Source organism: Malaya genurostris, chromosome 2 (assembly GCF_030247185.1).
Source record: "Malaya genurostris strain Urasoe2022 chromosome 2, Malgen_1.1, whole genome shotgun sequence".
Lineage (NCBI taxonomy): Eukaryota > Metazoa > Arthropoda > Insecta > Diptera > Culicidae > Malaya > Malaya genurostris.
The window spans coordinates 281,685,596-281,709,778 of record NC_080571.1 but is presented as its reverse complement, the minus strand read 5'-3'; the positions used below and the strand labels follow the sequence as shown (position 1 = coordinate 281,709,778).

Below are 24,183 nucleotides of genomic sequence, written 5' to 3'. Positions count from 1 at the left end.
TAATAATGTAACTGAGATTTAATTCAACAAGGCGTCTAACTGTGTGTACATTATGTTTAAACGTGATAGCGATGCAATTGCATTTGCTTCGGCTAATAACGGGGTGCACAGTGTTGAGTGTGACAACATTAAATACAAAATTCCTGTGCACATGATGGACAATGCCATACAAGTACGCGTGCATGACCTTCCCCCGCAGACCAGCGAACAGTGCGTTCGGGAAATCATGTCGCAGTACGGTGAGGTTCTTTCCATCGAAAGAGAAGTATGGCGGAATTTTTTCCCCGGCATCCGGAATGGCGTGCGAGTAGTACGTATGCAACAACGTAAGGCAATTCCATCTTACATCATTTGTGGTCAATGTGGGACACATCCGTGTAAAACGCTGATTACCTATGAAAATCAGCTGGTTACATGTCAGTTTTGTGAACAACCTGCACACTACGGTGAACCTTGCACTGAAACTGCGAAAAGAACATCTTCAACCAAAGACAAGGTCAATCGTTCAACAACAAAAACTAGTGAGCGTAGTACTCCTGTTTCACCATCAAACCAACCAACAACTGCAACCAATGTACAACAAGGTGCTCCTACAGCAACTAGCAACGAGCTCAAGACTGCGAACAACAAGGAAAACGAAAAGAAGACGGGAATCAACAACAAAACCACCGATGCGGCACGAACAAAGTGCCCCTCAACCCTCGCAGGAGGGAAATGGAAGCTCTTCTCCTCCTAGAAAAAGAGTGACAACGAGATCCACTTCAAAAAATTGTTTATTTAAAAAATCGGCTAATTCGGCCACGTAAAGCTTGTACGCAAATAGGCCTGAATAAAAATATCTTTTAAATAAAAAAAAAACTATGGATCTAGCTCAGCTTATGTGGGAAGGTACGGCATCTAAATCTTTGGATTAGGAATATTTTCGCAGAATACACTTGAAAGTAATTAGGCTTGGTTTCTCCAAAAAGCTGATAATCCAGATAAACGTGAAATGTCACTCAGCTGTTTTTCTTGCACGGTAGACGATTCATTGCCGAACGATTTTATGTGTGACTGTTTTTTTTTATAATACAACATCTCCTCACCGCGGTAAGGATCGAAATAGAGAGAGTCCCAAATTTTCACTGCTACATTCATCAGTATAGCAGCACTACCTTTCGAGTAGATAAAAAATCTGATATCGGCTACGTTTGAGCTACATGCATAACTGAAACTCATTGGAAATACGTATTGTAAAAAAATGCACACCACGTTCAAAGGACGGTCTAAAATCGGTACTACCCAAGAAAACAAAACGTGAACTCACTCAAGCCATTAACCCGTATAAAATTATTGATCCGAACAAACACCCACGAAAAGCCGATTACAACGGCATTCGCCATAGCAGACCAAAATACGCCATGCAGCCAGTGCGCTGCATCCCGAAGAAAAAAACTCCAGGTGTGAACCGTTTCGTCGAATTTCCTGACGCTTCGCCGATTTACGGCTTGAATTCGGACAGCAATAATGCATTTGGACCAATGCCCCAAACCCGAGCACTCGCTTGCCGACTGGTCCAGAGAGCCTGCAGGGGACTGTCCCGGGCGAACGTAATGTGATTCGTGTTTTGAATAGCGCAATAAAATGCGCAATTTTCACGCGACATTCGGGATAAACAATTCATTCACCCCGTTCGGAATTGCAGGCAGTGTGTACAACAACTGGCTGCATGTGAGATCACCAGCCAAAATGCAGCATCAGCAGCAGCAGCCCAGACGAGAAGCAGCTTTCGGGACCACGTCGAAAGGCATTCCCCATATCCTACACCTGCCCCGCCGACAACTGACCTGTCTCATTGGGAAACAACACTCTCCATGAGGCAGGACCCGACTCCGAAAGAATGTGTTTACTTTACGAGCGATAAATTTTAGAATCCAATATATTTCAGATTCATATTATTTCGACGACCGAAAGTTTTACTCAACAACTGCTATAATTAAAGGATCGCACTCTGCGGGGACGAACGACGGACAAAAGCCCAGGGAAATCGTGTGGTACGTGATGCTGTGTCTGTGTAATTCAAAGAGCTACAAATTTTAAAGAACGTGATCATGAATGAGGTTAATCTCCAACAATATTATTCTAGACGTGACACGGGCTGATAAGTTCAGGTGATTGTAAATTATTATTAATGAGTAATCATTGTGTTAGTTATTCTCTACAGCAACCGTGCTGTGTTTTCACAGCAATCTTAAAAGGATACTGATTTGTTTTGAGTAAAAGTGTAAAAATAAATACAGCCGTGGTGTCCCCACTACTCAGATTTGCTAAAATTTTGTGCAATTTAGATGATAAGACATCAGGCATACCTGAAAATCTAGAGGCCGTCCGTAAGCAACTTAATTTTTTATCCATACCCTAAAAAGAGAAGAATACGTAATCATATAAGTATGCATCTATATGTCAACTGGATGTACAATCAAAACAGTAATATTATAGTAATATAAATGAACATCGCACTTCTGTTTTACAAAGGTTTCTGTTTCGGAAGATCAGATAGAACACTTCTGTGCTCCATGATAGAAAACTATTAAACGAAAATAAACCTTCATTCTTCTATTTTCCGATGCCGTGTTCGATTCCTCCGTCCTTTTGTTGGTTCCAGTGTAACCGGAGAACAAAATGTGTCAGGTTCCTTTGCGCAACCCTGTATATTTATTACACTTTTTTGTGGCTCAACAGATATTCAGTAGATGATGTTTGGACAGACATTTGACAAAATTAGAATATTTTTAAAAATACCATTTTTTCGTTTCTTAAACCAACAAAATTGATCACCATAGGCGCTCTGCATGTGCGGAGATGGCTTTCAACCACTATTCACCACTATTCACCTAGTGATGTAATGATGTCTTTCTCATATGATTCATATTCTCAGATATATTACTGTTACGTTCTTCAAAATACTTTTCAATGTCCGTTAGACAGAAAAGATTTTTTGGCCAGTAACTAGCATAACACAGCATATTATAAAAGTTTTGAGCAAAATTAACCAGAATTTTCCTGTTTTCGGCATCTTCGGCGCTCTAAAAGACTTTTTTCAAATTTTGAACACACTTCACACTGTTAATTCTTAGCCGTGAGGCAGATCCAGAAAAAATTCTACAATAACCTAAGAGACCGTAAGTCCCTTCATTTGAACCAAACTTTATGAGAATCGGTTCCGTAATCTCTTTGAAATTGCAGTGAGTTTAATTTCGGACTTTTAGTGACCAAATACGTTGATTTTCAGTATATCGGATAATCGTTCCAGGTTCCGGAAGTTGCAGCCTTTCATAAAGAGCCATAATACAAAAAACATGTTTTAATCCACCTAGTGGTGTAATGATGCCTTTCTCATGTATAATACTGTGGTATTCTATTCAAAATTTTCTCTTCGATTTTTGAAAGAAACCAAGAGATTGTTTGTGCATTACCTAGTATAAAATACAGAATAAAACAGTGCTTTGATTGCGTAGGTCATACTTAAGAAAACGAAGTGGGTTCACTATTATATGCACTTTTGGCACCGGAACCCGAGAACCGGTATAATCAATGTCGGTTCGTACGGCCACCAACTAACATGACATACAAACTCTACTTGTACGCACTCTAAATTACGATTTAAATATTTGTCGCATCCGAAAATATGCAGTAGTTTATGGTAGGACCATAAGACCTTTCAATTGATCCTAAGATTGGGAATAACGGTTTAGAGTCCAGTTTATAACATTTTTTACGTTTTTTGTTTCGCCGGTTTAAGTGACGGTGTACAATATTGAACACACTTTACCCTATAACTCCGGAACCGGAAGTCGGATCCGGATAAAACTCAGGAATTCCGTATGGGACCAGGACACCTTTCATTTGAATCTAAGTTTGTCAAAATCGGTTCAGCCATCTCCGAGAACACCTAGTGAGATTATTTAACACACACACACACACACACACACACACACACACACACACACACACACACACACACACACACACACACACACACACACACACACACACACACACACACACACACACACACACACACACACACACACACACACACACACACACACACACACACACACACACACACACACACACACACACACACACACACACACACACACACACCAACACCGTATGGCAAAGAAGAAGCCGACTCTGTTGATCGGCAAATTTCTAACGAAGAGCTTACACAAGCCGCAAAGCGACTGAAAGCCAAGAAAGCTCCAGGCCCGGATGGGATACCAAACGTGGCGTTGAAAACCGCGGTTCTGGCGTATCCAGACATGTTCCGAACTGTGTTACAGAAGTGCTTGAACGAAGGCAACTTCGCAGACATGTGGAAGATCCAGAAGCTGGTGTTGCTGCCGAAGCCAGGTAAACCACCGGGTAATCCTGCCTCGTATAGGCCTATTTGCCTGCTGGACACACTTGGGAAACTCCTGGAAAGAATTATTCTCAACAGGTTGATGAAATGCACTGAAGGCGAACGAGGATTGTCGAACATGCAGTTCGGTTTTCGTCAAGGAGTGTCGACGATTGATGCAATCCGGACAGTGCTTGAGAGCGCTGAGAAGGCGTCCAAACAGAAGCGAAGAGGTGACCGATACTGCGCCGTGGTTACAGTGGACGTGAAGAATGCTTTCAACAGTGCCAGCTGGGAGGCCATCGCCACAGCACTACACCGAATGCGGATCCCAGATTATGTTTGCCGAATCCTAAAGAGCTATTTCCACAATAGAATCCTGGTGTACGATACGAACGAAGGACAGAGGTCAGTGCGAGTGACGGCGGGCGTCCCTCAGGGATCCATTTTCGGTCCGACTCTCTGGAACGCTATGTACAATGGGGTCTTGACACAGCAATTTCCCAGGAAAGTGAAAATCGTGGGCTTCGCGGACGACATATCGTTAACGGTGATGGGCGAGTCTCTCGAAGAAGTAGAGGCCTCGGTGACAGAGACGATAAGCACGATTGAGGGCTGGATGAACGGAGTCAGGCTACAAATAGCTCACCACAAAACGGAAGTGTTGTTGGTGAGCAACTGCAAGTCGATCCAGCGTATCGAGATAGATGTAGGGGGACATGCGATTTCAACTAAGCAAGCTCTGAAACTTCTCGGAGTGATGATCGACAACCGGTTGAACTTTAACTGCCATGTCGACTATACCTGCGAGAAGTCCGCGAAGGCGATAAATGCAATAACGAGGATCATTCCAAATGTCGGTGGCCCGAAAAGCAGCACAAGACGTCTGTTAGCTAGTGTATCTTCGTCAATACTACGGTATGGTGCTCCTGCCTGGGGAACAGCATTGAAAACGAAGAGGAACCGTGAAAAGCTCAACAGAGCATTCCGGCTTATGGTCATACGAGTCACGAGCGCCTACAGGACAATATCGTCAGAAGCAGCAAGCGTTATCGCCGGAATGATCCCAATCTGCATTACCCTGGCGGAGGATATCGAGTGTTATCAGCGTAGAACCACCAGAAACGTGCGAACGATGGTTCGAATCGATTCGATGGCGAAGTGGCAGCAGGAGTGGGACAGTACGGAGAAAGGTAGATGGACTCACCGGCTCATTCCACATCTGTCGCCGTGGATGAATAGACAACACGGAGAGGTAAACTTCTACCTAACGCAGTTTCTATCTGGCCATGGTTGTTTCCGGAAGTATCTGCATCGGTGTGGTCACGCCGCGTCTCCATTTTGTCCGGAGTGTGAGTATGTTGAAGAAACACCTGAACATGTGATATTCGATTGTCCCCGGTTTGCGGAAGTACGTAGAGAAATGCCTGCCCTAAGGGTGGATAATATATCTGAGGAAATGTGTCGTGAAGAAGGCACGTGGAATGCAGTAAACAAAGTGGTAACACAGATACTCTCGGAGTTGCAGCGAATATGGAGAAGGGATCAGCTAGTAAGCGTCGGATCGAGAGAACTTCCTTCGTCGGCGTAGTCTTGATCCGTCGTCGGGGACAAGATGAGTAGACCACGTCATGCATCGTAAGTATACGAGTATCGAAAACGTAGGTTTCGAGAGAACTCCCAGCGTCGGGGAACTCTCTGTCGCGGTAGGCTAGATCCTTCGGCGGGGACTAGTCGAGTAGCCACCACAACACCGACTTGTGTCGTCGGGGTGCCAGCGAACCAGAAGCTATGCTCCAACTGGAATCGCCGGACCGACCTCGGCACTCTCTCGTGTGTCCCGTGTGGTGTAACAGGGGACTCGGTGTCGGGAGAGCCTTTTTCGCCGGGGAACTCTCCGTCGGTGTAGTCTAGATCTTTCATCGGGGATTAGACGAGTAGATCGTGGCGTAGCACCGTTAAGATAGTCAGGGCACCAGTGAACCGGAAGCCATCCTCCAACCGGCATCATTGGATCGACCCAGGCATCCTTACGGTCGGGCCGTGGACGGGTATCGAAAACGTCGGTTTCGGGAGAACTTCCATCGTCGGGGAACTCTCTGTCGGTGTAGACTAGATCCATCACCGGGGACTAGTCGAGTAGCCGCCACAACACCGATTCGAGTCGTCGGGGCATCAGCGAACCGGAAGCCATGCTCCAAACCGGAATCGCGGAGCCGACCTCGGTACTCCTTTGGGTGTCCCGCGTGGCGTAAAAGGGGAAACATTGGGTCGTCGAGGCGTCAAAGGCGGATCGAGATGGATAAAGAGAGAAACGCAGGAGCACATTTTCTCTCAAACGAAGAAGTGCATGAGCACAGCCGAGATGAATAAAGAGAGAAACACAGGAGCTTATTTTCTCCCAAACGAAGAAGTGCATGAGCACAGCCTCCCCCGAAGTATTGAGCTTAGCTTAGTTCAGGGGGGATCAAGGCAAGATGTCCAAGGTGTTTTAGTGGGTAAGGTTCAGCCAGTCCCACTCGCTGGTTCACAATATCAGTAGCTTGACAACTACTGAGCGCGTGAGCTGGGAAAGTACATAAGGTATTTCACCTTGTAAAAAAAAACACACACACACACACAGAGAGAGTGTTCGGTTACCGGCACCCTTTTATTTTAAGCTTTTGACTAAGTGCACATTATGCGGACATATATACATCAATGGAAAAAAGAAGTCACTAACTAACAACTGATAAAAAAAAACTAAGTTAATTCATTTGATTAAACAAACTTTATTATCAATTTATTAAAGTGATAAATTTTGATCATTTCAAAAAAGGTGTTCGGTTTGAACCCCAAGAAATTTCGCTTCCACGTTTTTTCTTAGCCAAAGCATCTGATGTAAATGTTTGGCCAACACTTTGGTTTGATTTGTATCTCTGCATATCAACGACAATTGTACACGATTTGTCGAAAAAAATGGGGTGCTGGTATCTGAAATGGGTAGACATTTTGAAAATGACGAATTGATAGCATCCGGATTAAATCACGAAATAGATCGATTTCACCTCATAAATATTCCATCCACTCACCTTTTCGACTGATGCTCTATAAAAAAAGTCAGAAAAAACTTTTTCAGTTGATTTTCACACAATTAAAATTTGTTTTGAGCGCAGTAAAATGTACAACCGTCTGTTTGCTTTGGTATTCGGCAGAAAAATAACGTGCTGCCATTACACACACACATGACATTCGTCGGGGTGACATTATCTGCTTTCTGTCAAAAGTTACGGTGGAGTGCCGGTAACCGAACATTACCGGTAACTGAACACCTTACCCTAATACAACCAAAATATAACTTTTAACGAAAAAATCGCAGTCACCGACTACTGAGGTTGAAAGAAAGGCATCTGAAATAAACATAAGCCAATTATAGCCAATGCTCGGGCCCACGTATAAAGGGGCTAGCCGATGGTATGTGACATTTAGTGTTCGAATTTTTGCGAGTGGCTTTTTTTCGCCCCGTGACCATTTTCGCCCCGGTCTCCGGTCTACTGAAGACGTGTCCAAAGTTTCATTTAAATCGAAGTATGTGAAGTCTGGTACCCGTCATATGAACGGCTGAAAACATTTGGGATTAGTGTAACTTAGTTTGAAAACCCCGTTTAAGTATATTCGAATGCAAAAATCGACTAAAAATATTGAGAGCAAAATTCGGACACCTTTGATTTCATTTTAAGTTGTGCAAATCGGTACAGAACAAGGGGCTCGAAACACTAGTGTTTCTGACTGTAGTGGCAGCCAGCTAAATCTAGTGGAACTTTAGAAGGCCGCTGTGCCTATTTGTGCTTTCAAAGCAAAGTCTTTCTGTTTCAACAGACTTCGCAGCCGATTCTTAGTGTACAGAATCATTGCATGGCTAATATTGTGATCCTACTGACACTAAGAATCCTCCCAGGTCGGGGCTCGAACATACGACAACTGGCGTGTAAGACCAGCTTCCTATGCATTGAACCACCAACACGGGCTGATTTTGCCTTCAGGTAACCTTCAATGTAGAGTTTTGATCTCATAGACTCGTTTATAAGGAATCCCGTTTTGTCAGTAACATCAAATCTCTTGCTGTTTCGAAAATTTATCAGCAAAAACGAGTTTAAACGCATTCCAGTAGATTTAACCAATCCAAATGACATTTTTGAATCCTTGTGAATGTTTTGTGATGGAAAGAATGTTTTTCAATTCCCAAAAATTAAAAGCGAGTTTAAATATTAAGCGAGTTGAACTTCAAAGCTACGGGTATCGAACGTACCGCCATCTAAACTAAGCTAATCTATAGTTAACACAGTTCTGGAAACTGTTAATTTCAATAGTGATGGGCGAGCGCTCACGAGCCGTTCATTTGAACCGACTCGTAGCAATGAGCGAACGAACCACGGCTCTTCAAAATTTAACCGCGGCTCTCAAGTAGAGTTGTCATTTTCAAACGGGAAATCTGCGTTTCAACTTGGAAAATCTGTGTGCCTGTGTACGCCCAAATTTGTTTGCGTTGTGGTTAAACGATGATGTTTTCTAATGAAGCTGTCAAAAATACATAGGAACATTTATTCAGCAGTGAATTTTCAAAGAATTCTGTCGTAATAGGAGGAGAAAAATAGATTTTTTTTCCAAATGGAATTTCAACTTATTTATTTCAATATCCCGCTTCCTCGCACATGGACACCTCTAGTTGTGAAACACAATTTTAGATCGCCCATACCGCTCATGCATTTCCGTGGCTCTCACACTCACTCTCTCGAACCGTTTCTCCACATTGACGTTTTTGAAAAAGAGCCAATGAGCCGTTCAATTGAACCGGCTCTTACGAAAGAGCGTTCGGTTCAGAGCCGCTCATTGAAATGAGCCGTATTGCCCATCACTAATTTTCAATGCCTACTTCAGGATCATTTGTATTCGCCGAGATAATTTTTATTCCTTCAATTAAGGTTACCCATGGAGTAGACCCTGTACCAATATAAAAGTTGAACCATTTTAGCAATCAATTTTAAAATTGCTTTCAGTTGCAATCTGTTTTATCGTAGATTATGCCGAAGATAATATTTTTTTTGCGATTTTACAAGTAGCTGATCGAAGCATAGTTTGCGCAACCGACGGTGCTAAACACATTGTAAATGGTTCGCTGGGTTTTTTACCTGACCAATTTCATGATCCACTTCCAGAAATGAGTTGTTATAAGTAAAAGTGCAAATGCATTAACTATTCACTGATAGCGACCGTAAAAGAGACTCGTAAACCCGAAAGGACCAGTTATTCAAGTTGACCCAGTGAAACCAAGTTTGTGTGTGGAACCAGTGTTGGTCCCTGTTGTGCTTTACTTTGCTGATGAATTCAACTTAACATAACCTCAAAACAAGTTGAAATCAATCATAAAAGCGCGCAATTATTTGCAAAAGAATTTTAATGAAATTTACCCATTTGGGTGCGAGTGCCTAACTCTTTACGATCCACCAAGCGTGTGTGGTTCTCGTCGCAGAACTGCTCTCTGCTCCCTCTCTCTCTCCCCAATAACTTGACCGGTTCAATCTGGATCTGTGACTTGCTATGACATACAACCATTCCGAACCAATTAACACTTGTCGAGCGATAAACATTTCTTCATGAGAATTCTTCAAATTGGCTTACTTAGATTTCAGCCATCAACCGGTTGTCTATCTAAGTTAGGTATAAATTAACGCAGCGCGATACATTTATGGACGACTATCGTGTTCATTCGACAAACCCGCCCTTGTAGACACACAATGATTTATGGATTTGGAGTTCAAGTTTGCGGCATAGTGCAAAACCATTTTTCGTTTTGAACCATAAATGCATGGTTGGTTACACGCAACATTTGAATATTAATCAGTATATTGGCAAACACTTTCTGACTGACGTTTGGCAGCCCTGCCTGAATGGCGTATACATGATGACAAGTATTTGCCAACAGTGCTGTCAGCAAACATCAAGTAAACAAAATGAATGTTCACATCGAATGCACTAAGCTGACAGATAAATGCACTTCGCTGCTTGATGTACGGGTCATACTTAAAACCATTTTCAGCCTCTTCGATCAGTCGATCGATCGATCGATTGGTGACCATCCGTCCCGAAAGTGCTGCATCATTAGCTTGCAAAGAGCGTGTCGATGCATGCACAGTTTCGCCTGTCAGACATTTATCCTTGAGAATGGCAGAAAAGCGATAGCGAATTGTTTTTGAAAATATTCATTTTTAAGCGCGTCCCATTGAATGGAAAAGCGATCTGCATCTCATGCAGATATTTTATTTGCTCAGTACGTCACTGTACTGCTCGCCAAGTCAATTAACGTAGTCTTTTAACGAAATGTGCGCCCGGCAATGTGTTTATACAAAAATTGGGATTGTGCAATTCAAAAGTGCATAAATAATGCCGAATGCGATATAAAAGCATACACTGATTGTGCATAAATCCGAACAATTCAATATTAAGCTACTGCCCGTCACGATCGAAAACGTCCTGAGCCGGTCCAGCCGGTGACAATTGGGTGTTCCGATTGAGATGGACAGACGACGCACGGACACGGTTGGCCACATCAGTACATCCGAGGGCATTCACGTGACCATGGTTGTTTGGTTGTCCTGTGGCGTTGGCAAGCGGTGGAATAAATTGATTGTTGAAGTTAAATTTTAACACACCCTGGCGGTTTACTGATTGGGTGCTGGCTGTTTAATGCCAACTTACGACGTCGATTTCGTTCGATCCGGATTTCGGAATGGCATGGCAGGAGCGTTGAAATGCAGTATTCATGACGGACTTTGTTGTTTTATTCAGGTCGTATATGCGTCTTATTAGCGGAGAGAGGGCGTATTTTCGTCAACCGTTTATGAAGTTGAATATCTCAATTGAAACGAAAATATTTGGTGACTTGAAAACTTGTGAAAATGTTATCCTAGTCGCTTTCGTTTCAGATATTTTTTTCTCTACACTATTTACAATATTTGATTAAATAAATACATTTTTTTGTTTTTTAATAACTATTTATTGGATATGAGTTGAAATTAAATTATTAAGATTTAAATTGGGTGTTCAGCCACAAGTGGTGACTTTTCAGCCCTATTATATATATGATTTGGGTATTACCATGAGGATATCATTTGCTTCCGCAATTCTGTGATTTTTGTGTAGGTTTACAATTACCTACTTGTATTCTGTAAGGAGGAAAAGGAACTTATATACTAACTTACTAACTAATACAGAGAGCGAATCGATTCAATTGAAGATTGCATCGATTTTTGTCGAAATTTGCTTATAATATTATGTGACATTGCATCTAATGGTTCTATATTTGTGAGTCTGTGTAACTCATTTGTACTAAACCAGGGAGGATGATTCAAAATTATTTTCAGAATTTTATTCTGAATCCTTTGAACGTTTTCTTCCTGGTGGAACAACAACTTGACCAAATTGGTACTGCATAAAGCATGGCTGGTCTGAAAATTTGTTTATAAATTAACAATTTGTTTTTTAGACAGAGCTTAGAATTTCTGTTTATAAGAGGATATAAACATTTAATATATTTATTACACTTTGCCTGGATTCCTTCAATGTGATCCTTGAAAGTGAGTTTTTTGTCATACGTTAAACCTAAGTATTTTGCTTGATCAGACCATGTCAACTCCAAGCCATTCAATTTGAGAATGTGATTATTGTTTGGTTTAAAAAAAGAAGCTCTTGGCTTATGAGGAAAGATAATTAATTGCGTTTTTGCTGCATTTGGTTTAATTTTCCAATTTGACAGATAATCACTGAAAATATTTAAACTTCTTTGTAGGCGACTGCAGATCACTCTTAGATTTCTACCTGTGACTAACAGACTCGTGTCGTCACAGAATAGCGATTTCTGACAACCAACGGGTAGATTTGGAAGATCAGAAGTAAAAATATTATACAAGATTGGAGCTACGCTCGAACCCTGCGGAACACCTGCTCGTACGTGTAGCGATTCAGATTTACAATTCTGATAACTAACCTGAAGAGTACGATCAGTTAAATAATTTTGAATCATTTTGATCAAATAAATAGGAAACTGGAAATCAAACATTTTTGCTATTAAACCTTTGTGCCAAACACTGTCGAATGCTTTTTCTATGTCTAGAAGAGCAACTCCAGTGGATAACCCAGAAGATTTATTTGCTTTTATCATGTTCGTTACTCTTACAAGTTGATGAGTAGTTGAATGTTCATGACGAAATCCAAACTGCTCTGGTAAAAAAATTGATTTCTCATTTATATGAGACATCATTCTCAACAAGATAATTTTTTCAAAGTTTACTGATAGAAGAAAGTAAGCTAATTGGTCGATAACTTGATGTTTCTGCTGGATTTTTATCAGGTTTCAGGATAGGAATTACTTTAGCGTTTTTCCATCTTTTTGTGAAGTAAGCTAATGAAAAACACTTGTTGAAAATTTTAACCAGGAGTCTCAAGGTAACATCGGGAAGATTTTTAATAAGAATATTAAAGATTCCATCATTACCATTACCTTCATGTTTTTAAGTTTCCTAATAATTGACTTAATTTCATCAAAATTCGTCTCAATAATGTCATCTTGTGATAACACTTGGGTTGAAATATTCTAATATTTCAGTGAGACTTCATTTTCAATAGGACTCACAACGTTCAAATTTAAATTGTGGACACTCGAACTGCTGAGCAAGTTTTTGAGCTTTTTCGCCATTTGTAAGTATTTGATTTCCTTCCTTGAGAACAGGAATTGGTTTCTGAGGTTTCTTAAGAACCTTAGAAAGTTTCCAAAAAGGTTTAGAATATGGTTTAATTTGTTCAATTTCTTTAGCGAAATTTTCATTTCGCAAAAGAGTAAATCTATGTTTAATGTCTTTTTGTAAATCCTTAACTATGTTTTTCATAGCAGGATCACGAGAACGTTGATATTGTCGTCGATGAACATTCTTCAACCGAATGAGCAATTGAAGATTGTCATCGATGATAGGAGAATTTAAGTTAGTTTGAGCTTTGGGAACTGAAAGATTTCTAGCTTCGATAATGTAATGATTCAAATTATCAATTGCTGTGTCGATATCCGCAGAATTTTTTAAAATAGTTTCATGATCCACATGATTTTCAATGTGAGATCTGTAATCCAACAAATTAGCTCTATGATAGAATATAGAACTAATTGGATTACTTAAAGCTTCGTTGGAAAGTCTGAATGTTACAGGAAGATGATCTGAGTCAAAGTCAGCATGTGTAATCGGTTCGCTACAAATGTGACTTTGATCTATTAGAACCAAATCAATTATAGAAGCATCTTTCACGAAAGAGAAGCAAGTCGGATTACTGGGATGAAGAACTGTGAAGTAACCAGCTGAGAGTTGATTATGAAGTATTTTACCATTACTGTTATTTTGCCTACATTTCTACTGGACATGCTTAGCATTTAAGTCCCCTATTACAAAAAAAATTCGGACGATATCTTGTGAATTTTTGAAAATCGCCTTTAAAGAAATTTAATTGTTCGCCGGTGCATTGGAATGACAAATATGCTCCAGCGATGAAATGAATTCCATGAATGGTTTCAATTTCGATTCCCAAGCTTTCAATAACTTTAGTATTGAAAGAAGGTAAAATTCGATGTTTAATTTGCCGTTGGACAAAAATGGCAACTCTGCCATCCATTCCAGTAAAAATGTCAAATCGATGAACCACATAATGTGGATTGCTTTTCAATTTGACATTTGGTTTAAGAAATGAATCTGTCACAATGGTAATATGAGTTTTGTGAACTTTGAGAAAATTATAAAATTCATATTCACTCGATTTTAAAGATCGAACATTCCAATTTAAAATATTCAAACAGTTATTTAACATAACTGTTAAATTTTAAATTCATTATAATATTATTTGCAAAATGCCATCCGATTTGAAATGCTTCAAAAAGTGATGAAGTCGAATTCATTCGGATGATCATTTGAAAAAGTTGATCTTGTAGGTAGATCATTTTATTTTCAGTGATATCGCCTAAATAAACTTCATTTAAAGAAGCGAATGGCGTTGATGGAATATTGGTAGGTAGATTGCCATTAGAACTGGCATTAGAAGAAGATGATATGGCCGATCTACCTATTAATAAATTGTGTTCGTTAGAAGATGAACTGGAAGGCGTTACTATGTTTTGATTATTTACATTAGAAAAATTAAGTGGTAGTTTTCTACCTGTTAACAAAGCGTAACTGTCATTAAAAGAAGATGATGACGAGGTCGATCTACCTGTCAATAAATTGTTTTCGTTAGAAGACGAATTGGAAGGCGTACCTATTTTTGTTTTAAATTCGGAGAAATAAGTGCCTTAGAAGAATTAGGCGTGGCATTTGTAACGGTTTTTTGATTTTCAGGTATGTTCTGTAAATTTAAGATCGTTGATTTGACTTGTTGTCTAAGCGAACGAGCGTTTAAAAATTTTTCCCTGACCGGACATTTCAAATAATTGGATTTATGATTTCCATTGCAATTTGAACATGAAAATTTATCAGTGGTTTCATTCATTGTACAAACGTCTTTCGAATGTGATTTACCACAATTCAAACACCGTATATCCATATGACAATTTTTGGTTCCATGACCGAAGCCTTGGCAACGACGACATTGCGTTAAGTTTGCAATACGATTATGCCGTTTATAATGTTTCCAATGAATTTTAATGTGGGAAATGAAACGTACTTTTTCTAAAGTTTTCAAGTTGTTTACATCACTTCGATTGAAGTGTATTAAGTAAAGTTCATGGGAAATTCCAGAGCGTGGTTTAGAAGTTTCATTCGCTCTTTTTTTTCATAAGAATTACTTGGGAAGGGGCAAAACCAAGCAATTCTTTTAGTTCATTTTTAATTTCATCAGTACTTTGATCATTTGATAAGCCTTTCAAGACAGCCTTGAAGGGTCTGTCTGATTTTATATCATATGAATAAACTTTATGAAGTTTCTCAGACAAATATCGGATAAGACGTTCATAATCTTCCAATCCATCAACCAAGACTCGACATTCTACTCTTCGTCCGATTTTGTGGTAGTCTTTATAAAGACTGATTAGTTCGAAGAATAGTTCTTTGAATAGCTAGCCTTAAAAAAGGCCGATTAATTTCTTAGTCACTCTAATATAACTCTTTGTATCACTTAGTCACTCTAATATCACTCTTTGTATAGCCTTGAGAAAGGTTGACTAATTGTTAGTCTTTAAAAAGACTGTTAGTGATTCAGGCAGCCTTGAAAAAGACTGAAGCCTTGAATCAATGAAACTCTAGGTAGCCAGAAAAAAATTCCAGGAGCCAAGAGCTATATGCGTGCGGTGCGATTTCCAGTTAAAATCAGATACTTTACATAGTAAAAATATTATGACGGTACTTGTTGTTAAACTATTACGCTCACGAAGAGAAAAGAACCGTTCCGTTTCGAACACTTTCTGGAAGAGCTTTCGATAGCCAGAAAGACGAGCTATAAAGATTTCGGTGTTTCTTTTCTCGACTTTCCAGCAACACATCAGCTATACTGTATCTGAAACTTTTCGCAGCTAAATATTTATAATGAGGAACATTTCCCAGACATACATTGCTTATAATCCCTTGTACTGTTGGCTTGTTCGTTAAACTATTGAGTACTGCTAAATCGTTCAAAATCCTCACAACTTAAATGGTGCTTATTGACTCGAACCGTTACAACACAGCTTCATTCGGACCGCTCTTTGGCGTTTACCGTCAAAGAATCATAACTATCTACCAAAATACAAGAGTCGCGGGTTACTAATCGGTCTCGATACACTACAAGTGTGAAGAGAAGTTTTACGTGCTTCATTTATAGCAGATGTATTTTAAAACGATAAGACTGACTGTCCTGCTTTGCTCCGCAAAGTTAATATCAATTTCTGACTCCGTGCTTTTCTTCGACTACCCTGACGCAAACAATGTTGTAATACCCAAACCCAAGTTTATGAATACTATTTTTACGTTACCTCTTTTTACATAACTCTGTTTACGAATCAAATCTCAAACATCGCAATCTTTCTCATTTATAATCCATGCAAACTACTACAATATAGGCATTTTTTGGAACGGGTTTAAAGAGTAGATTCCGGAAAACGATGTATGAGGTATTTTGGAAATTCAAGAGGGTGACTTCCGGATGTAATTAATAAATATTGAACAATAATGTTGAGATTCGTTCCAAAATCCGGATCGACCCCGAACATGGCTTTCCGACAAATATTCATCAAATCCGTTCCGAAAATACCCGTATTAAAGGGTTTTTTAGGAGTATTAATAAACCGTAAGTCGCCAAAGTTAAATTAAAACCCTGATTTTTTTATTCAACTTTTTCGGATTATTTTGTAATTTATGAGGAAAAAAAATCAAGTTTTTTTTTCGGTGTATATTTTTTTTAAAGTGCCCAATCGATTCCCTACAACTTCTTCCTGAACGCCATTTTTGTACAATTAACGGCTTCCGAGTTACAACGATTTGAAAAATGCAATTTTGGTGAATTGCAAAAATACATGCGCACTTTTTAAAAAACAATCGTGAGTCGGATTGACCTCTCCATTGGTTCAAAACTTATGGTTTGCCATACTGAAGCCATGTGCAAAGTTTCACCCAAATCGGAGAAGGTCGAGTCTGATGGTCTGCTAAGCATTTCTGGAATTGATCACCTACATTCTAGAAGAAAATATTTTAGTACACTTAGAAATGTATCAATGTTTTTTTAAGGGGGGCTTTTTTATAACAATTTACCCTAAATCTACTTTCAAATCATCTGGTTAGAAGCGTTTAAAATCATAGTAATTCTAACCCTGATCATCGAGATTCAACAACCAGTAGGTTTAGAATCCTAGATAGTATTTCGCAATTATTGGACTATTTTTTAAAATCTGTTGATATGAGAGTTTTAAAATTGCATTTTTAATGTCGGCATGATCGGTCGTGTCTCGTACACAACCCTATAATTTTTATGTTTCTGTTACTGATTTCGGGAAGGGCCTCGGGCCTCCCTCTGAGTATGTGTTTGCACGAGACACAATTGTATTTGCAATTTTTGGCGATCCATCAGTGGTACGTCTTTGATTTTTAGTACAACCAAATTTTTTCGTGTGCAATTTCGTATTTCGACAATATGACACGAATTGCTATGAATAATATTTAAGTATAACTATGAAACCTGACAGAATACACGATATATAAGATTCGCTCAAATTTTCTGTTTTTTACTCATACGGTTCAAAAAGTTACCGAAGATTTTCCCATTAACAACACAATATCTTTTATTTATTAGTGTTTAGGTAAGAATTTCGGAGAATAAAATCCATGTATCAAAAGGTGGTTACTACTCAACAATGACCCAATCGGAATGGGTTGATTTCATTACTTGATAATTTTTCCAGGTCTAGGTCAGACCTCTATTATCTGCAGCGCCCTTAGCAAATTTTCCTTCGAACATGTTAGTATTGTGAATAAAATAGGGAGCCATGAAGGAATAACGACATTGCAAGAACAGCAACCTAGTCGTGAAGGAAAAACTCGTCACCTTTCAGGCAAGCCTTCATGTCAGCGTAAACGCGACGAGCAAAAACAAAGTTATTTTCACGGACACAGGTCACTGCCTCTAGCATAGTGACGGTGGTCTCGACTTTCGGTAGAACTTCGGGAGAAAGTCGGATGAACTTTCTACTTGAAATCACAAGCTCGGCTTGTACTAAAATCTTCGGGCTTCACCCGAAAGTAAATGTTAGGAGCTTAAAAACCCCTAGCTGGGAAGAGTTAGAGTCAGTTAAGTCTCAGAGTGCGCGGAAAATATCCGTTAGTCTCGGGCGTCGGCCCGTAGACAAGTTAAGAGTAGTTCAGTCTCAGAGTGCGCGGAAAATATCCGTTAGTCTCGGGCGTCGGCCCGTAGACAAGTTAGTAGTTAGTTCAGTTCGGAGTGTAATACAGCAAGCCGTAGGAGTATGCATAGTGTGCATTGTGAGGTTCAAGTATCAAGTGACCTCAAAATCAAGTAAGAAATAATGTCTTTGGAAGGCATCTAAAGAAGTGAGTGAAAGATTGCTGTAATGGGAAAAGATTTAACAGTTTCATGTGCAGTGTTTGATACTCATAGGCGAGAAGAACAAAATAGTTAGACACAACCATTGCTCGTGTCAGGATAGTGTTGATAAATTACGACAACAAAATTATGTGTTGAAGAATTAGTGTTGATAAATCACGACAGCAAAAGTATGTGTTGAAGAATTAGGGTTGGCAATATACGACAACAAAAGTATGTGTTGAAGAATAACTTCTTTTATTAATGTAAACAAGTAAATGTTGAGACATATATTCGACGAGATCACCATGAAGTGTTGTGAGTAGATTTACAAACTAGTGGAGTATGCAATAGAACTACGAGTCAAATTAAAGAAATAACTCAACATACTATGGTTGTAACATAACTGCACAGAATTTACGGTGAAAGTTAAAAGGTTCCAATTCTAATGTAAAGTCGGTGTGAAAGGTGTGAAGGTGAAATTCGTGATATTAAACTCAAGTACATGGAGAAACCGAATTGAAGAGTATTACTCCGTATAGAACTGAAAGAAACATCCTCTTCGTTATTCCTCTTCCGCCACCGCTCGGCCGGAAGCTATACAAGTGGTGACAGCGGTGGGAAAAAACATTAGGTTAAAATGAACACGGTATAGAAGCTAGTTGCGGGAAAAATTTAGAAAAAAAACAGGTTTAGAAAAGATTCATTATAACCTGCAACAAGCATTCGCATGCCGCAACTTTAATAACAATTTTATATCCACAGACAGACGTATTGTCGACAGACGGGTTGTCGATTAATGGAAAAGTACACGAGATAACATATAGACGAATAAATAGATCGCAGAAACATTTAAATGCATAGAAAAAAAAACACATAGATTCAACTAATAGAAAGAACATGCACGATAACGAAAAATTGTATACGATCTACAATGAAATTATGAAAAAATACGTATATAAAATAATAATAATAATAACACTCATAGAAAATAGATTAAATTACAGGCACAGAATCATGCAAAACGAATAGGAGTTTTTTTTTGGAGTCCCAAATTGTGTGTGTGCCCGAAAATTAGTCGTCGCAGAAGGATGTCAGTAGCTTAGCCAAGCTACCTAAGAGAACGAGAGGGTGTGATCGGATGCGGTGGCAAGTTGAAGACAAAGGGAACCGGGGAATCACCAAGACGTCAGAAGGAAGAACAGCAGAGCTGAAAAATCGAGGCCAAAAAAAAAAATTGCGGAAAAATTTAACATGGAAGACGTAATAACAAATCAAAATAATGGCAACGTTACAAATTGCTACATCAACAAGTACAAATGATAACAAAACATGAAGGAAGTAAATGCAGTCAACACAGTTAAAGATGACTTGCGCGGGTATGCAACAGCGTTACAAACTGCTACCCTATAATTTATTCAGTGAGCATCGTCAAAGCTCAGCTGAATACCATAAACAATTATTGGAAAATCAAAGCTTATTAATGCGTGAAAAAAATTAAACAGTTGGTTGTTTAAAAATACACTACGAAGAAGATAACCACGAAGTCAAATGCAATGCATAAAAGTTGCTAGGAGCCTCAACACATTGTACCAAACGAGAAGCCAGGATGAGAAGCAACAATACAGAATACCAATATTACTACTGACAGTAATCCAAATGATGTCCAAAATGCAAAGGAGTCAACGGTCAATTTTCAACTATGCCCAATGAAGCGAGTACATAAGCAATGAGAAGCCCTACTACGTATCACCAACACAGAAGAACGAGCTATTAGGAACGAGAACGACACGGAACCCAGAGTCCGAGGCTAGCAACCGTTCGATCACTCCCACAGATAAAGCAACAATAGAAGCATACCATGGAGCAGGATGGCGTCAGAGGAGAACACACACACACGGACCATCGTAAGGTTAGGAAATTTAACTAACGTATAACCAACAACGAAAAATAAACCAATTGGCAATTGTAAATACGGAAATTTGTGACCCAGCTACAAACTTTAATGTTATAAACCAACGCATCCGACTTGATGTTTACCCTTCAGGTAACATCAAGCTCAGTAAGTAAGGGGGCATGCAGCGCCCTTAGCAAATTTTCCTTCGAACATGTTAGTATTGTGAATAAAATAGGGAGCCATGAAGGAATAACGACATTGCAAGAACAGCAACCTAGTCGTGAAGGAAAAACTCGTCACCTTTCAGGCAAGCCTTCATGTCAGCGTAAACGCGACGAGCAAAAACAAAGTTATTTTCACGGACACAGGTCACTGCCTCTAGCATAGTGACGGTGGTCTCGACTTTCGGTAGAACTTCGGGAGAAAGTCGGATGAACTTTCTACTTGAAATCACAAGCTCGGCTTGTACTAAAATCTTCGGGCTTCACCCGAAAGTAAATGTTAGGAGCTTAAAAACCCCTAGCTGGGAAGAGTTAGAGTCAGTTAAGTCTCAGAGTACGCGGAAAATATCCGTTAGTCTCGGGCGTCGGCCCGTAGACAAGTTAGTAGTTAGTTCAGTTCGGAGTGTAATACAGCAAGCCGTAGGAGTATGCATAGTGTGCATTGTGAGGTTCAAGTATCAAGTGACCTCAAAATCAAGTAAGAAATAATGTCTTTGGAAGGCATCTAAAGAAGTGAGTGAAAGATTGCTGTAATGGGAAAAGATTTAACAGTTTCATGTGCAGTGTTTGATACTCATAGGCGAGAAGAACAAAATAGTTAGACACAACCATTGCTCGTGTCAGGATAGTGTTGATAAATTACGACAACAAAATTATGTGTTGAAGAATTAGTGTTGATAAATCACGACAGCAAAAGTATGTGTTGAAGAATTAGGGTTGGCAATATACGACAACAAAAGTATGTGTTGAAGAATAACTTCTTTTATTAATGTAAACAAGTAAATGTTGAGACATATATTCGACGAGATCACCATGAAGTGTTGTGAGTAGATTTACAAACTAGTGGAGTATGCAATAGAACTACGAGTCAAATTAAAGAAATAACTCAACATACTATGGTTGTAACATAACTGCACAGAATTTACGGTGAAAGTTAAAAGGTTCCAATTCTAATGTAAAGTCGGTGTGAAAGGTGTGAAGGTGAAATTCGTGATATTAAACTCAAGTACATGGAGAAACCGAATTGAAGAGTATTACTCCGTATAGAACTGAAAGAAACATCCTCTTCGTTATTCCTCTTCCGCCACCGCTCGGCCGGAAGCTATACATATCTAAGCACCGCCAAAGCACACGGAACTGAAACCATTGAACCGTTGAAATCATCCGATAGCCTGTCATTGAGTAGAAAACTTTGCTGTATATCACTGTTTTGATTGAGTCAAAATCAAAACCCATTGAAGGAAGCTCTCGGACGCGACTCTTCCGGCAAATTCAACAACCACACAGGCACTTGTCACGTCAGAAGCAATGTGTGCCAAGTGAAAGCAGGGGAACAGCAACTGGAAAAGTTATTAAGGACAATGTTTTATAGTCCCGATCTCCTTCAGGCGATGTCAGTACTGCGTAAAGTGCAGTGGATGCTAGTGTTGCTATCTTCCTCCACCACTCCACAGATTACTGCGTACAGTGATGACGACGACGACGACGACGAGTTCATACAAAAGCAGCAGCAACAGCAACAGCAGCGTGTGCATCGAAGTTTATGCCTGTTACCACCGAACCACCACCACCACCACCACCAGTCTTTCCCTCTCCCAAGGATCAAAATTCTTCTTCCATCCAACTGCTACTGATTCAACAAATGTGCCAGTGCCCTGCAGCAAACTGGGTAGTAGCCATGGATCGCAGCACAAGGATATCGGGGCGGATATCGGTTACCAAGTCACAAAGCGTAGTTTTATTATGTGTAAAGTTTAGGTAAATGAAATTATTGTGCTCTCGGTGCTGGCTGGGCGGACGAAGTTTGCACGCAGTTGAAAATGTCATCAATATTTTATGATTCTGAATGTTCCGCCTGACAGTGCCACCCTCCGTCCTCCCGGCCCAGAGCGCAACTGGTTCAAGTTTCCTTGCACTCATCGCCCCCTCCCCTAGTCGAACTTCGCGTTGATTTGATACACAATGGCCCCAGCGCATCGAAGACTTCTGCAACCCCGTGGAGAAGTTTTATCTGTGTCAATTGATTTTCTAATATATTTCTGATTCCGTTCACACACACGCTCGGTCGGTCGGTGTCACACGCACTGGCTATTGTTATTTAATGGTTCCTGTGCAAATCGAACAGCCTTGATAACGGTGACAGCCGTGTTATTTTTTGCAAATGATTCACGCTATTACCGCAGTTGCTTTACGCCGCCTTATTTGGGTCCGCGATTAGGTGGAGCAGTACATGCATTTATTGTCGATGCCTTATTTATGCAAATTCCGTTTGCGTGCGGTTTGTTTTGAATGGCTAATTTTGCCAACACTGCTACGAACATAAACTTGCAATGTTCAAGCGCGAAACGCACGCGGTCTTTGTTCGAACCGTTGTAATCGAATTTGGGGACATTCTGCCGTGCCACTATCTCGGTACCGGTGGATTGCGACGTGGGAACTAATTGAAAATGTCATTCCGGGACGTGGTATGATTACAATGGTAATGCAAATTATGTTACGCAAATCATGTCACGCAAAAGTGATGAATATTTGAATGATCTTTCCCGATGTGGCACGAGAATGTCACTGCTTTTAAAAATCATGTCACATATTCTACAGGGTCCCTGAAATGCAACATGGAAATTCCATACATTATATTGAACGGCTTAATGCAAAAATCGGATAAGTGCAAATTAGTTAGAAAACTCCGTGCTTTATAATGAAAAAACTACAAGGATCAGCCCCATGGGGTTGTTCGAGCCATTGATGTGGAACAAGGCAACCAAAATTTCTAATGATCGACATTTTCAATTATTCGTCACACTTTTGAATCCGCAAATGCATGAGAGTCTGCTTAGATTGATCTTTCTTAGAAACCAACACCGAGCACGCGAACTCAGAATATAGAGTCTGTTTGTCGTAATTTGTATTTGTTTTGCAGCCGACGAAATTTCATCAATAGCCCAAATGCATGCAATTATATCTTTGTACATGCTTACGATTCGGATATCGATATTTAAGCTTCTCTTCACCAAGCTTGTGATCAAGTTTTGTATTCAAGCAGTTATTTTTATAGCGTTTCTCTACCATTACTACCATTCATCTTATATAAATTAGAAATTATTCTTAGGCACTCAAAATTAACCCTGGGGTAAATGACACAAGATCAGAGCATAGCAATCAAAGCTTCAAATCGTTTTATGGCACTTTTTGTCTTGCTGTCTAGTAACAACCTACCTCTATCATGCTACGCGTAGGATAGGACTGCAACGTTAGCTATAATTTTGCTGATATTTATAGCTTCGCGTGCTTCCAACCAATGATGCCAGTTTTCCCTGAGGTGAAATCCGCAGATTTTGTTCCAAGTGTACTTATTCTCATATATTTGCGTTAAATTATTATTGTTGTTATTTCGCTTATTTAAGGACGTGCGTGAAAAGCATGGTGCTCTGAGCCATAGAGCCAAAGATGAAGATGATGTAACGATATTTCAAGTGTTTTTCCGAGTAATGGCCAGTAAGTCATTGGTCAACATACACTTTGAAGAGTAATTTCAGGAGCATTACAATCAATTAGGCGAAAGATGAAACCTTTCTAGTTCGATTACTGTTATACCCAAGTAACAA

At 39.7% G+C, this 24,183-nt stretch overlaps 1 protein-coding gene across 1 annotated transcript in view; it reads right to left on the bottom strand.

Moving 5' to 3' along the window:
* Positions 1-24,183, bottom strand: part of LOC131430309 (follicle-stimulating hormone receptor) — a 406,919-nt gene that overhangs the window by 307,781 nt on the left and 74,955 nt on the right. The window contains exon 2 of the mRNA XM_058595180.1: positions 2,349-2,397. The gene's annotated coding sequence lies outside the window, so the exon portion shown is untranslated. The remainder of the gene's footprint in view (positions 1-2,348; positions 2,398-24,183) is intronic.